This window comes from Octopus sinensis, linkage group LG7 (genome assembly GCF_006345805.1).
Source record: "Octopus sinensis linkage group LG7, ASM634580v1, whole genome shotgun sequence".
Classification (NCBI taxonomy): domain Eukaryota; kingdom Metazoa; phylum Mollusca; class Cephalopoda; order Octopoda; family Octopodidae; genus Octopus; species Octopus sinensis.
The window spans coordinates 17,646,602-17,659,101 of record NC_043003.1 but is presented as its reverse complement, the minus strand read 5'-3'; the positions used below and the strand labels follow the sequence as shown (position 1 = coordinate 17,659,101).

The following is a 12,500-nucleotide window of genomic DNA, read 5'->3' as shown; positions in this document are numbered from 1 at the left end:
AGAAGAATTAAATATATTTTTATACAGTAAATGTATAGATTTTGTATTTATTCTTTCACTTCTGTATGAAACCTTGTAATAACATACACGCAGCTACTGTACAACACCTTGTACTGCCTTTATATTGGGTTGTCTGGAAAATTTGTGCCAATTTATAGCAGCTTACATTTCGACTTATTTTAGAATATGGTTGAGTCCATAAAATAGGATTTGACTACACCTCCATCTAGAGCACAGTTTAAGCTATCTTTTCATGGAAGGTTTATGTTCCTATGACCTGTGTTAATTCTGTAACCCTTTAAAATGGAAGATAAGAAAGTTCATTTTCGACACTTGATGCTTTGAGAATCAGACAAAAATTGCTGCAGCTCAGCTGGGATGTGTTACCCCACCTTCCATATTCACTAGATATTGCTCCTTCGGATTTCCACTTATTCAGGTCTTTGCAGAATAGTCTTAATGGTAAAAATTTCAATTCCTTGGATGATGTAAAAAGATACTTCAATGAATTCTTTGTCATGAAACCACCTCAATTCTGAGAAGAGGGTATTTTCAAGTTAAAGGAAAGATGGAGACGCATTGTGCAACAAAATGTTTCATATTTGGTTAATTAGAAATGTAATGGCAAGAATTAATTGACCTTCTTCTTTCCTTTAAAAATCGGCACGAACTTTCCGGACAACCCAATATTACACTACACCTTTTTAACAGTTTTGAGTTCATCCTCTTGCTTTCACCAGGCATGAATCATATTTTCTATAGGCATTAGCTTCAATCAATCAACCAATCAATCAATCGATCAATCAGTCAATCTTCAACATGGTTAAACAACCAATTGGGATTCACAGTATAGGCTGTACTGTTCATTCTTTTGATTGCTAAATGCAAAGCATACCTCATGAGTTCTCTGTTTGGGTAATTTTCCTGAGTCACCATCTCGCCCTCGCATTCTAATCCGTTACAAGTTTACCCCTTTGCAGCTGAGTGAAGTGAAGCAATATAAAATTAAGTGTTTTGCTGAAGAGTTCAATGTGCAGCTGACTGGGAACTGAAACCAGAATGTTGTGATTGTGAATGCCATGCTCGAACCACTGGGCCATGTACCTTCACATCACCAAGTGGTTAGGTTGTTGCTTAAAGCTCTTGCAGTTGCTCTGATACCCTGCTATTCCATATTCTCTGTCTCCTTTAATTTGAAGCCAACATTGTGGCTTAACCCTTTCGTTACCAACCCGGCTGAAACTGGCTCTGGCTTTGATTACAAATGCCACGTTTTCATAAGTTTTGATTTAAAATCTTCCACCAAGCCTTAGTCACAATTTATGTTTCTAACACTAGATTAATGATAACTAAATTATTTATTAAATTCTTTGTTATATTTAAAGTAATTGAAAGAAACATAGAGCATCTCAAAATAAATACAGTAATGAAAGGGTTAATCTCTTGCTCCCTGTAGCCATATTTTTATAAGTAAAACACCGTAAATTCTTGAATCAACTTGGCTCCATCTGTGTTGTATTTACCAAGCAGCCCAGTCTTAGGAGGCACAAGCACTTACCATTTACACACACAACGGAAACTTCTGCCTACCAAATTTAATCACAAAGCTTTGGTCGGCCTGAGGCTATAGCAGAAGACATGTGCTCAAGGTGCCACAGAGAGGGACTGAACTCAGTACAATGTGGCTGGGATAAAGGCGGTGAGCTGGCAGAAATGTTAGCATGCCGGGCGAAATGCGTAACCGTATTTCGTCTGCCGTTACATTGTGAGTTCAAATTTCACCAAGGTCGACTTTGCTTTTCATCCTTTCAGGTTCAATAAATTAAGTACCAGTTACTCACTGGGGTTGATGTAATCAACTTAATCCCGTTGTCTGTCCTTGTTTGTCCCCTCTATGTTTAGCCCCTTGTGGGTAGTAAAGAAATAAATACAATGTGGCTGGGAAGCAACCATTCCTGTGCCTACTAAGTGCTTGTCTCTCCTAACAGAGAGGAAGAAAATGAGCTCATACTAAGCTGCCCAGACTATGCTTAATGTTCTAAATACATGAAAAGGCGACTGATCATGAATGTGAATACAAATTTTTTGTAAGTACTGAGAGACGGTGCTTATGCAGTGCAATCAGAATCAGATGGCATGACGAATGCTGCTATTACTCTCTGTTATAATTTCAAGTTTCTTTCAAAAGCTAAGAATGTTTTTATATATTTAGATAGATGCAGAAGTGGCTGTGTGGTAAGAAGCTTGCTTCCCAAGCACATGGTTCTGGGTTCAGTCCCACTGCATGGCACCTTGGGCAAGTGTCTTCTACTATAGCCTTGGGCCGACCAAAGCCTTGTGAGTGGATTTGGTAGATGGAAACTGAAAGAAGCCCATCACATATATATATTTATATATATCCCTCTCTCCTCCTCTCGGAGGCACAAGCACCTACACACACATATACACACACGGTATTTACTTACGCCTACCAAATTCAATAACAAAGCTTCAGTCTGCTATAGCAGAAGACACTTACCCAAAGTGCCTCGTGGTGGAACTGAACCTGAAACCATGTAGCTAAGAAGCAAGCTCCCTAACCACACAGCCATACCCGCGCCTACAAATATATATATACTAGCATTATGACCCGTCGTTGCCGGGTCATAGTGCTAGTGCATGTATATATGTGAATATATATGTGTACATATTACATGTACATCTATATATATATATATCTACACATAAAATACAAAATACTAAGTTATATCTTGATATCGCTAATGACAACAATACTCAAAATATATAAAAGACTGGAATTGTAAGCCTGTCTCTTGCAATGTTGATCAATTGTATCTTGTCTTCCCTCTTGTATAGAAGTGTGGCTACAATCCAGCCTACTTCTACTTCTGGGGGGGCCACTTTTAATTTTTATCCAGGACATCCTACATCCCAGATATAAAGGTAAAAATAAAATATTTCCACTTTGCAAGTTCGAGTCGAGTACTTCCTTGCACGCTCTGTTGACTCGAACCTTGCTTCTATTGTGGCGAAATTACCGCCTCTGGTTAGATATCTTTCATAGTCGCACCAAGACACTTTTTGATGGTGCTTTCCTCCAGATGTTCAAATCTTTTTTCTCTACATTGTATACTTTATAGACAATAGTCTTTTCTTTAATTTAATTTTTTATTATCCATCTGGACTATTCCATTTCTGCACGCTAATTTTATTTTTAATTTATTCCCATTCATGTGAAACCACTTATTCAAATTCAAGTCATTGATGCAATTTTATACCTATTGCTATTTTTACTTTTGTTATGTTACGATTATATCATACTTTAGTTTGATTTTAATTATTACTTACTACTTATAATTCAATTGTTATTATTATTTTTATTGTTAAAGTGAAAGCATCTGACATAAAATAGAGAAATATTTTTGTTTCACTTTTAACACATAATACTGAAATAGTGGAGAAGATATGATATTGCTATGGACTTGCTCTAGGCAAGAAGTTGAAAATTTTTTTGCCCATGAAACCCTAAGTAAGGCATGTGTAAAATTTGAATGAAATTGGTTGTGTAGTTCTCAAGTTTTAGGGAATCGTATTGGAGAAGATATGATATTGCTGTGGGCTCGCCCTAGGCAAAAAGTTAAAAGAATTTTTTGTCGCTGACACTCCCCGGACCCTAAGTAAAGCATGTGTAAAATTTGAATGATATTGGTTGTGTAGTTCTCAAGTTTTAGGGAAACACAGAGACAGACAGACAGACATTCTCAGTTTTATATATAGAGATATATAAATGAATAAATGGAGTTAAATGCAGGTGTTATTCAAATTCCTTTACTTCCAACATCTGTCGGAAGTAAAGGAATTTGAATAACACCTGCGTTTAACTTCATTTATTTATTTACATATATTATACAAAATATACCACATCAACCCAGAGTTTCTACCTTTACAGAGTGTTACGTCCTTATTACTTGTGTGATTTTTTGCTGCCCTGGTAACTATTTATTTATTTTTTCCATGTTAATTGTAAACAAGGGAAAAATACACACATCCATTTATATATATATATGTGTGTGTGTGTGAGTGTGTGTGTTTAAATGTAATATGTGACAATTATTCGGTAGCCATGATAAAACTCTGAGTTTCGGATGTCGGGGTGGAAGTTTTATCATGGCTACCGAATAATTGTCACGTATTACATTTACAGATAAATTCCTCTGTTTACATAATATCAAGGTCTCTTTCTTTCTTTTGTTGTCTTACCATTTCTGTCAAAATATATATATATATGTATATATTCATGTGTGTATCTGTGTTTGTCCCACCCCCAACATCACTTGACAACCGATGTCGGTGTGCTTATGTCTTCATATCTTAGCAGTTTGGCAAAAAAGATGGGCTACAGCAAATATTCTGCTCATTACCACATTAAACTGGACTAATCTTATCTGAACAATTCTATCACACATTCTGACCACCTCACTCATCTCATCTACCCGTTTCTCTTTCAAAAGAATATCTATGTCACCTAACTCATTGCTACTCCCACCCAAAAGAATCCATATCTTTTACCTGTGTGCAGTCTAGCTGAGACTCCCCTCCAGCATGTCTCTTGCACACAGCACACATCTATACGCCTTCACTCAAGCATTTCAGCAATCTCACCATATCTACCTTGCATTGTGCCAATGTTGATTGTGGAAATCTGAGCTTGTGAACATGGGAGACATGGGAAGGATATTGAGGGATGTTTTCAGCATCTGGAAAGAAGATCTTAGTGGTCACTTGCCTGAAGATCATGGGTCCTTTGGCTTAGTATAAGCAGGTACAGATATATTTTGCAGCATGGATTCATTTATAACTACAATTTCCTTCAGTCTTGGAAAGTCTTTAAGGATACGCAAGCAGTGTGGGGAGATGGGAGCAGATGAATTAGTAATTTTCAATGCTGGTACTATTGGTGAGCTGGCAGAATCATTACAATGCTGGGCAAAAAGCTTAGTGGCTTTGATCTGTCCTTATGTTCTGAGTTCAATTTCTGCCAAGGTCGACTTTTCATCCTTTCAGGGTCAATAAAATAAGTACCAGTTATGCATTGGGGTTGATGTAAATGACTAGCCCCCACCCCAAAATTTCATGCCTTGTGCCTATAATAGAAAGGATTATTATTATTATTATTATTGAATGAGAGAGCAGTGCATGCCATCAAAGTGACACTGGGGTAAAATATACGAAGCCCAGTATACCCATCATGACTACTCGTCTGATAAGGGTACACAAGGCACATGCATCACAACCATATGTGTGTGACATGGTGATTTCATATCAAGATAAACAGCATATGACCTTGCAGGTGGGGCCCAGTTAGAATTTTCTTCTGGTCGAGTAGCCCACCCCGCTCAAAAGGTCCCTGAATAAGGGTTGTTTAAGGATGTTAAACGAAACAACACATGTTTCCAGAGGTGAATCATTCAAACCCCAAAGAATCCCTCTCAACACATGGCTATGATGCTCCCCCACTACTTCTGCTCATGATCAGAGATGCACATATCATCAGCCACTAAGGGACATGGTCAACTGGTTAAGGTCAAACAACTGACAACCAAATCTGAGTTGGTGTTAGGAAGGGCATCTAGCTGTAGAAACCAAGTCAAAGCAGATTATTGAACCTAGTGCAGCCCCTGGGTTTACCAGTTACTGTCAAGCCAGCCAACCCATGCCAGCATGGAAAACATGTTAAACGATGATGATATGTGTAAGTATGTATCTCTCTCTCTCTCTCTCTATATATATATATATATATATATATGTATATATATTACGTGTATGTCATCATGCACATAACATAGACAAGTGCATATATGCACGTGTATACACACCTCACTCACACATAAAATGTGTATGTGTGTGTATATACACATACATATATACACAGCCAACCATCCATCCATCCATACATGTCACACACACATATACACACATACAAAAAGGCACACATAATTACACACACAACTTCTTGGCTCTCCTATCATCATCTCTCCATTCATAATAAATTGACAGACAGTCGTATTCATACTTCGATGTACCTACATCAAACACACGAACTGGAAGTTGTTATAATTCTGATGTCCGCTTCATCTACAGTCGCACCTATCCGTGCACGTTATCGCAAAAGCATTCCTGCTACATCGCTAACAGTCAATATACTCGTAATTTCACACATTACACATGCAGATAAACAATATACACACTTAACAGATAAAAAAAAAAATACAGACGCACGTTCGCAAACACACCCAAACATACACACAATTATACACGTACTCTTAGAAAATTACAAGGACCTCATCGTCATCCCCCCCTACTCAAATGAGTTTTATTTTCTTCTTTTATTTTTTGTCTGTACTAATGTGCAAATATAATATAAATGTGGTACAGGCAGACACACTTTTACTCACACACTTTCACGTATTCTTTCTGTAGCTATAAACATTTATATCGACAGGACTCCACGAGAATTTAGCTGGTAAATATGTTCCTGTGAGAGGCAAAAATTAGTTGTTTTTTCGCAAAGTAAAAGCAACGGAGGTAGGTTAATATCACAATTTGTTATTATCTTATTTAACTTGTTTCTGTTTCTCTTAGCATCCCTTTTTTTCCTTTCTCGTTCTTCTTCTTCTTCTTACCAGCTGGTAGAGAATATACATAAACAGTTACCAAGTATCCAAACTAAGATAAACTAGTAGCGCGTGTGTGTGTGTCTGTGTATGAGGTGGGGGGATGGGGTTAGGAAAGTGTGAAGAAAAACGGAGGGAAGAAATGACAGTGCTATTTTTATAACAGCCAAATCTAAAAATGCATCTGTTTAAAAATTATATTTGGCAAACTATGGATGTAAAGAGGGGAACAGTGACTATTTTGAATCCATAAATGTGTTGAGAAAAATTATTATTATTTTTATTTTGGTAAATTTGGGTATTCTAAAACAAAACCAATAATAATAATAATAATAATAATAATAATAATAATAATAATAGTAATTATAATTAATTTGATCACACATGAGTTTTATTGTCAAAATGTTTATTTCACATGTCTTGATATTGTTGTTGTTGTTGTTGTTATTGTGCGGCGAACTGGCAGAGACGTTAACACGCCGGGCGAAATGCTTTGCGGGTATTTCGTCTGCTGTTACGTTCTGAGTTCAAATTCCGCCGAGGTCGACTTTGCCATTCATCCTTTCGGGAGTCGATAAATTAAGTACCAGTTACACACTGGGGTCGATGTAATCGACTTAATCCGTTTGTCTGTCTTTGCTTGTCCTCTCTGTGTTTAGCCCCTTGTGGGTAGTAAAGAAATAGGTATTTGTCTGCTGCTATGTACTGAGTTCAAATTCCGCCGCAGTCGACTTTGTCTTTCATCCTTTCGGGGTCGATTAAATTAGTACCAGTTACACACTGGGGTCAATGTGATCGACTTAATCCCTCCCCACAAATTTGAGGCCTTGTGTTTCTAGTAGAAAAGATTCTTCTTCTTCTTATTATTATTATCATCATCATCATCATCATCATCATCATCATCATTATTATTATTATTATTAAGGCAGAATTGTTAGCATGCCAGGCATTCCACCGAGGTAGACTTTACCTTTCATCCTTTCAGGGGTCATTAAAATAAGCACCTGTTGGGGACTGGGGTCAATGTAATTGAGTACTCCCACCCCCAAACTTGCTGGTCCTGTACCAAAATTTGAAACCGCCATTATTGTTATTAATGAGTGAGAGAGCAGTACATGCCATCAAAATGACACTGGAGTACAAATATACAAAGCCCAATATACCCATCATGACTACCCGTCTGATAAGAGTACATAAGGCACATGCATCACAACCATATCTGCACGACATGGTGATGTCATATCAAGATAAACAGCACATGACCTTGCATTTGGGGCCCAGGTAGAATTTTCTTCTGGTCGAGTAACCCATCCCACTCAAAAGGTCCCTGAATAAGGCTTGGTTAAGGATGGTGAACGAAATACCCATGTTTCCAGAAGTGAATTATCCAAATCTCAAAGAATTCCCTTCAACACATGGCTATGATGCTCCCCCACTACTTCTGCTCATGATCAGAGATGCACATATCATCAGCCACTAAGGGACATGGTCAACTGGTTACAGTCAAACAACTGACAAGCAAATCTGTGGTATTGAGCAGAATATTTGCTGTAGCCCATCTTTTATACCAAGACAAAACAATGTACATGATAACACTTCCAATCAGTTAAGATAAGAAGCCATGAGAGCCACTGCCTGATACTGCATCAGGGCATTTATTATTACTATTATATGTTTGACTTTTGCTTTGTATTTGTATTATTATTATTATTATTATTATTATTATTATTATTATTATTATTATTATTATTATTTTATGCATAACTTTTGCTTTACATTTGTACAAGTTGGCACCAAGTGTCACCCAGAGACCTCAAGAGACAACAAGTTGGAAGTTCATGTTGGTGTTATGCCTAGGGTGCTATATATTTGGTTTTGTACATAGTGTTGTTCTAGAGAATGTTTAAGAAACCATAAGAACCATATTATTATTATTATCATTATTATTATTATTATTATTAATTATTATTATTCTGGTGTTACTCCCTTTTTAGCCAAACCTTCATCAACTAGAAAAGGAAGTTGAGGGTGGAGAGGGAAATGTCTTGTAGCAAGTTTGTTGAAAGGTGGGGGAATGTTGGAAGAATGGCCCGTGTGAAAGGACTAATTCTAGGCATGCACCTGCAAAAAAAGAAGGGCTTTTGCCCTGTTGTTTAGGCACCTGTGGCTTTTGTGGATTTTTTCCACGAGAACCTTAAAGCGCCTCCCCTTTTGGGAGTTTAATTTGTTTAATTTTTAACTGTTATTCATATTGTGTACATGCAAAAACCCATTGTATTGTCCTGTTTTTGTCTTTTATGTTGTGTGTCTTTTAATGTTTTGTATGTGAGCCCTTATGGCTAATAAAAGAATTAATCATCATCATCATCATCATCATCATCATCATCATCATCAACAACAACAACAAAGCAGTGAACTGGCAGAACCATTAGCATGCTGGACAAAATGCTTAGCAACATTTCTTTCAGACTTATGTTTCTGGGTTCAAATACTGCCAAAGTCAACTTCACCTTTCATTTCTTCAGGGGGAGGGGGCTCAATAAAATAAATACCAGTCAAGTATTGGGATTGATGTAATCAACTGAACCACTGCCCTTTAATTTGCTGGCCTTATTCCAAAAATTAGAAAGACATTATTATTTTGGTAAAATAAAGAAGTTGAACATAGTGGTTGATATAATTGTTTAACCCTTATGCCTATAGTATTAAGGATTATTGTTGTTATTGTTGCTGTTATTGGCATTTGGGGAATCTATTTATTTATCAATGATTTGTTTTTCTAATTTCTATTCATATATCCTTTGTTATAACCTTTGATGTAGTAGTGTTTCCCTTTCATCAAAGTAAACCCTCACCTGTTTTTTATGTGTTGTAACTCATCCTTTGATGGTCTTCTCCATATCTTGGGCCCTTGTGGCCAATAAAGGAAATCATCATCATCATCATCATCATCCTCCTCAATACCTCTGCCTTAGCGAAGGCGGAGGTATTGTTTTCAGTTGTGTTTGTTTATTTGTTTGTTTGTCCGTGGACAAGATATCTCAAGAACCACTGGATGGATTCGGATGAAATTTTCAGGGATGTTTGGCCACGTGACTAGCATGAACTGATTAGATTTGGTGATTGATCCCGGTACTGGACAAGGATTCTAGATTATTTTTCCGTTTTTTTTTTGTTTTTACTTAATTATTGAGAATGGTCAGATTCATTTCTAGAATTCTCATTTGTGAGAGCAGTTGAGTTTATTTCAGATGTTCTCATTTTAAAAATCATCTTTGGCTAATCGTTGAGAGGTTGTTGATGTTGCCTTGGCAGAATTTTGTGCTCTCTGAGTGCTTTTGTTGTTATTATTATTATGCTGAGTTCAAATTCCACCGAGGTTGACTTGCCTTTCATCCTTTTGGGGTCGATAAATTAAGTACCACTGAAACACTGTGGTTGATATAATCGACTTGCTGCCTTCCCCAAAATTTCAGGCCTTGTGGCTACAGTAGAAAGGATTATTACTATCATTATTATTATTATTATTATTATTATTATTATTATTAGAATCATTAGCATGCTGGACAAAATGTTTAACAGCACTTGTTTTCCATTTTTACATTCTGAATTCAAATTCTGCTGAAGTCAACTTTGCCTCTTATCCTTTTGGGGTCTTTTGAAATAAGTGCCAGACAAGCCCTGGGGTTCAGTTCTGTTGGTAGAACCAACCACAAAAATTTCAGGCCTTGTATCCATAATAGAAAGGATTATTATTCCTATTGTTGTTGTGGTTGTTGCTGTTGTTGTTACTGCTGCTGCTGTTGTTGTTGTTATTAATTTCAACTCGAAATTTTCGCCTCAACATTTGATATTTTCATTTAATATTGAAAACTTGAAAAAGTTGCAAGTTTGAAAAAATTTGTTATCCAAAATTTTGCTCTGGAAATGTAATATAATATATATACTCATTCCTTCTCTCTCTCACACACGCACGCACACACACACGCACACACACACGCACACACACACACACACACACACACACAACACACACACACACACACACACACACACACACACACACACATTCACGCGTGCATGGATTAATTAAAATAGTTTTGTCTGACACCTGATAAACTTTGCTGAACATATGTTTTCCAGACTTAAATTCTTCTGCAATCTAAAAGAATTAATTTTTGTAGCTTGTATGTGAAGGATTTTAAAAATATCAATATAAGCATTCATTGGTTAAGATGTATAAAGTATTGGCACAAAAATGGATATTATCAGTAGGTTTATAATATTGTAACAATTACAATGTATCCATAAAAAAGTAAATCTATGTTTGTTATTATTATTTGTCATTATTTTATTATTATTATTATTATTATTAGAATCATTAGCATGCTGGACAAAATGTTTAACAGCACTTGTTTTCCATTTTTACATTCTGAATTTAAATTCTGCTGAAGTCAACTTTGCCTCTTATCCTTTTGGGGTCTTTTGAAATAAGTGCCAGACAAGCCCTGGGGTTCAGTTCTGTTGGTAGAACCAACCACAAAAATTTCAGGCCTTGTATCCATAATAGAAAGGATTATTATTCCTATTGTTGTTGTGGTTGTTGCTGTTGTTGTTACTGCTGCTGCTGTTGTTGTTGTTATTAATTTCAACTCGAAATTTTCGCCTCAACATTTGATATTTTCATTTAAATATTGAAAACTTGAAAAAGTTGCAAGTTTGAAAAAATTTGTTATCCAAAATTTTGCTCTGGAAATGTAATATAATATATATACTCATTCCTTCTCTCTCTCACACACGCACGCACACACACACGCACACATGCACACACACACACACACACACACACACACACACACATTCACGCGTGCATGGATTAATTAAAATAGTTTTGTCTGACACCTGATAAACTTTGCTGAACATATGTTTTCCAGACTTAAATTCTTCTGCAATCTAAAAGAATTAATTTTTGTAGCTTGTATGTGAAGGATTTTAAAAATATCAATATAAGCATTCATTTGGTTAAGATGTATAAAGTATTGGCACAAAAATGGATATTATCAGTAGGTTTATAATATTGTAACAATTACAATGTATCCATAAAAAAGTAAATCTATGTTTGTTATTATTATTTGTCATTATCATTATTATTATTATTGTCTCCCACAAGACTCTCACATTTTATCAGCTTTCAAATAGGCTCTGTGTATATATATACAAAAACAAACCATTGAAGAAAATATTTACATATGGGAAGATGTTGAAAAGTTCCTGGTTTTAAGGGTATCGCGATAGGCCTGGTTGGAGGTCCAACCTTCTGAGTTCTTTTACAGGGGTTAGAAAAACTGAAGGACCATTGCAATAAGTGTGTGAATCAGAGAGGGGAATATGTTGAATAAAATCGTAATCAACTGAACCTCCTGTATTTCATTTTACACTAAATCACAAAGCCAAGAATTTTTCAGCACCCTAACATGTGTGTGTGTATGCACACACACACACACACACACACACACACACACACACACACACACAAGAGGGTGCTGGAAAGTTTGTGGCTTCAAGTAATAGGTGTGACTGGAGGCACAAGCTTCCAAGTTCTTTTACAGGGTTTAGAAAAACTGAAGGACCGCTGCAATAAGTGTGTGGATTTGAGAGAGGAATATGTTGAACAGATGCGTTAGGTGTTGGAGTGATTGTAGGGTAATGTCAGATGAAGTGCTCAAGAACATAATGCGCCACCCAGCCTAGGTATTGAAATCACGATTGCAAGATTAGAAGTGCAGCACTCTAACCACTAAGGCTATGCACCCTCACATACACACA

At 36.4% G+C, this 12,500-nt stretch overlaps 1 protein-coding gene across 2 annotated transcripts in view; it reads left to right on the top strand.

Moving 5' to 3' along the window:
* LOC115214170 (soluble guanylate cyclase 88E) overlaps positions 1–12,500 on the top strand; it is a 254,649-nt gene that overhangs the window by 68,364 nt on the left and 173,785 nt on the right. The window contains exon 2 of one of the 2 annotated variants that reach the window (XM_029783257.2): positions 6,503–6,585. The exons of the other annotated variant lie outside the window; for it this stretch is intronic. The gene's annotated coding sequence lies outside the window, so the exon portion shown is untranslated. The remainder of the gene's footprint in view (positions 1–6,502; positions 6,586–12,500) is intronic. 2 annotated transcript variants of the gene reach the window in all.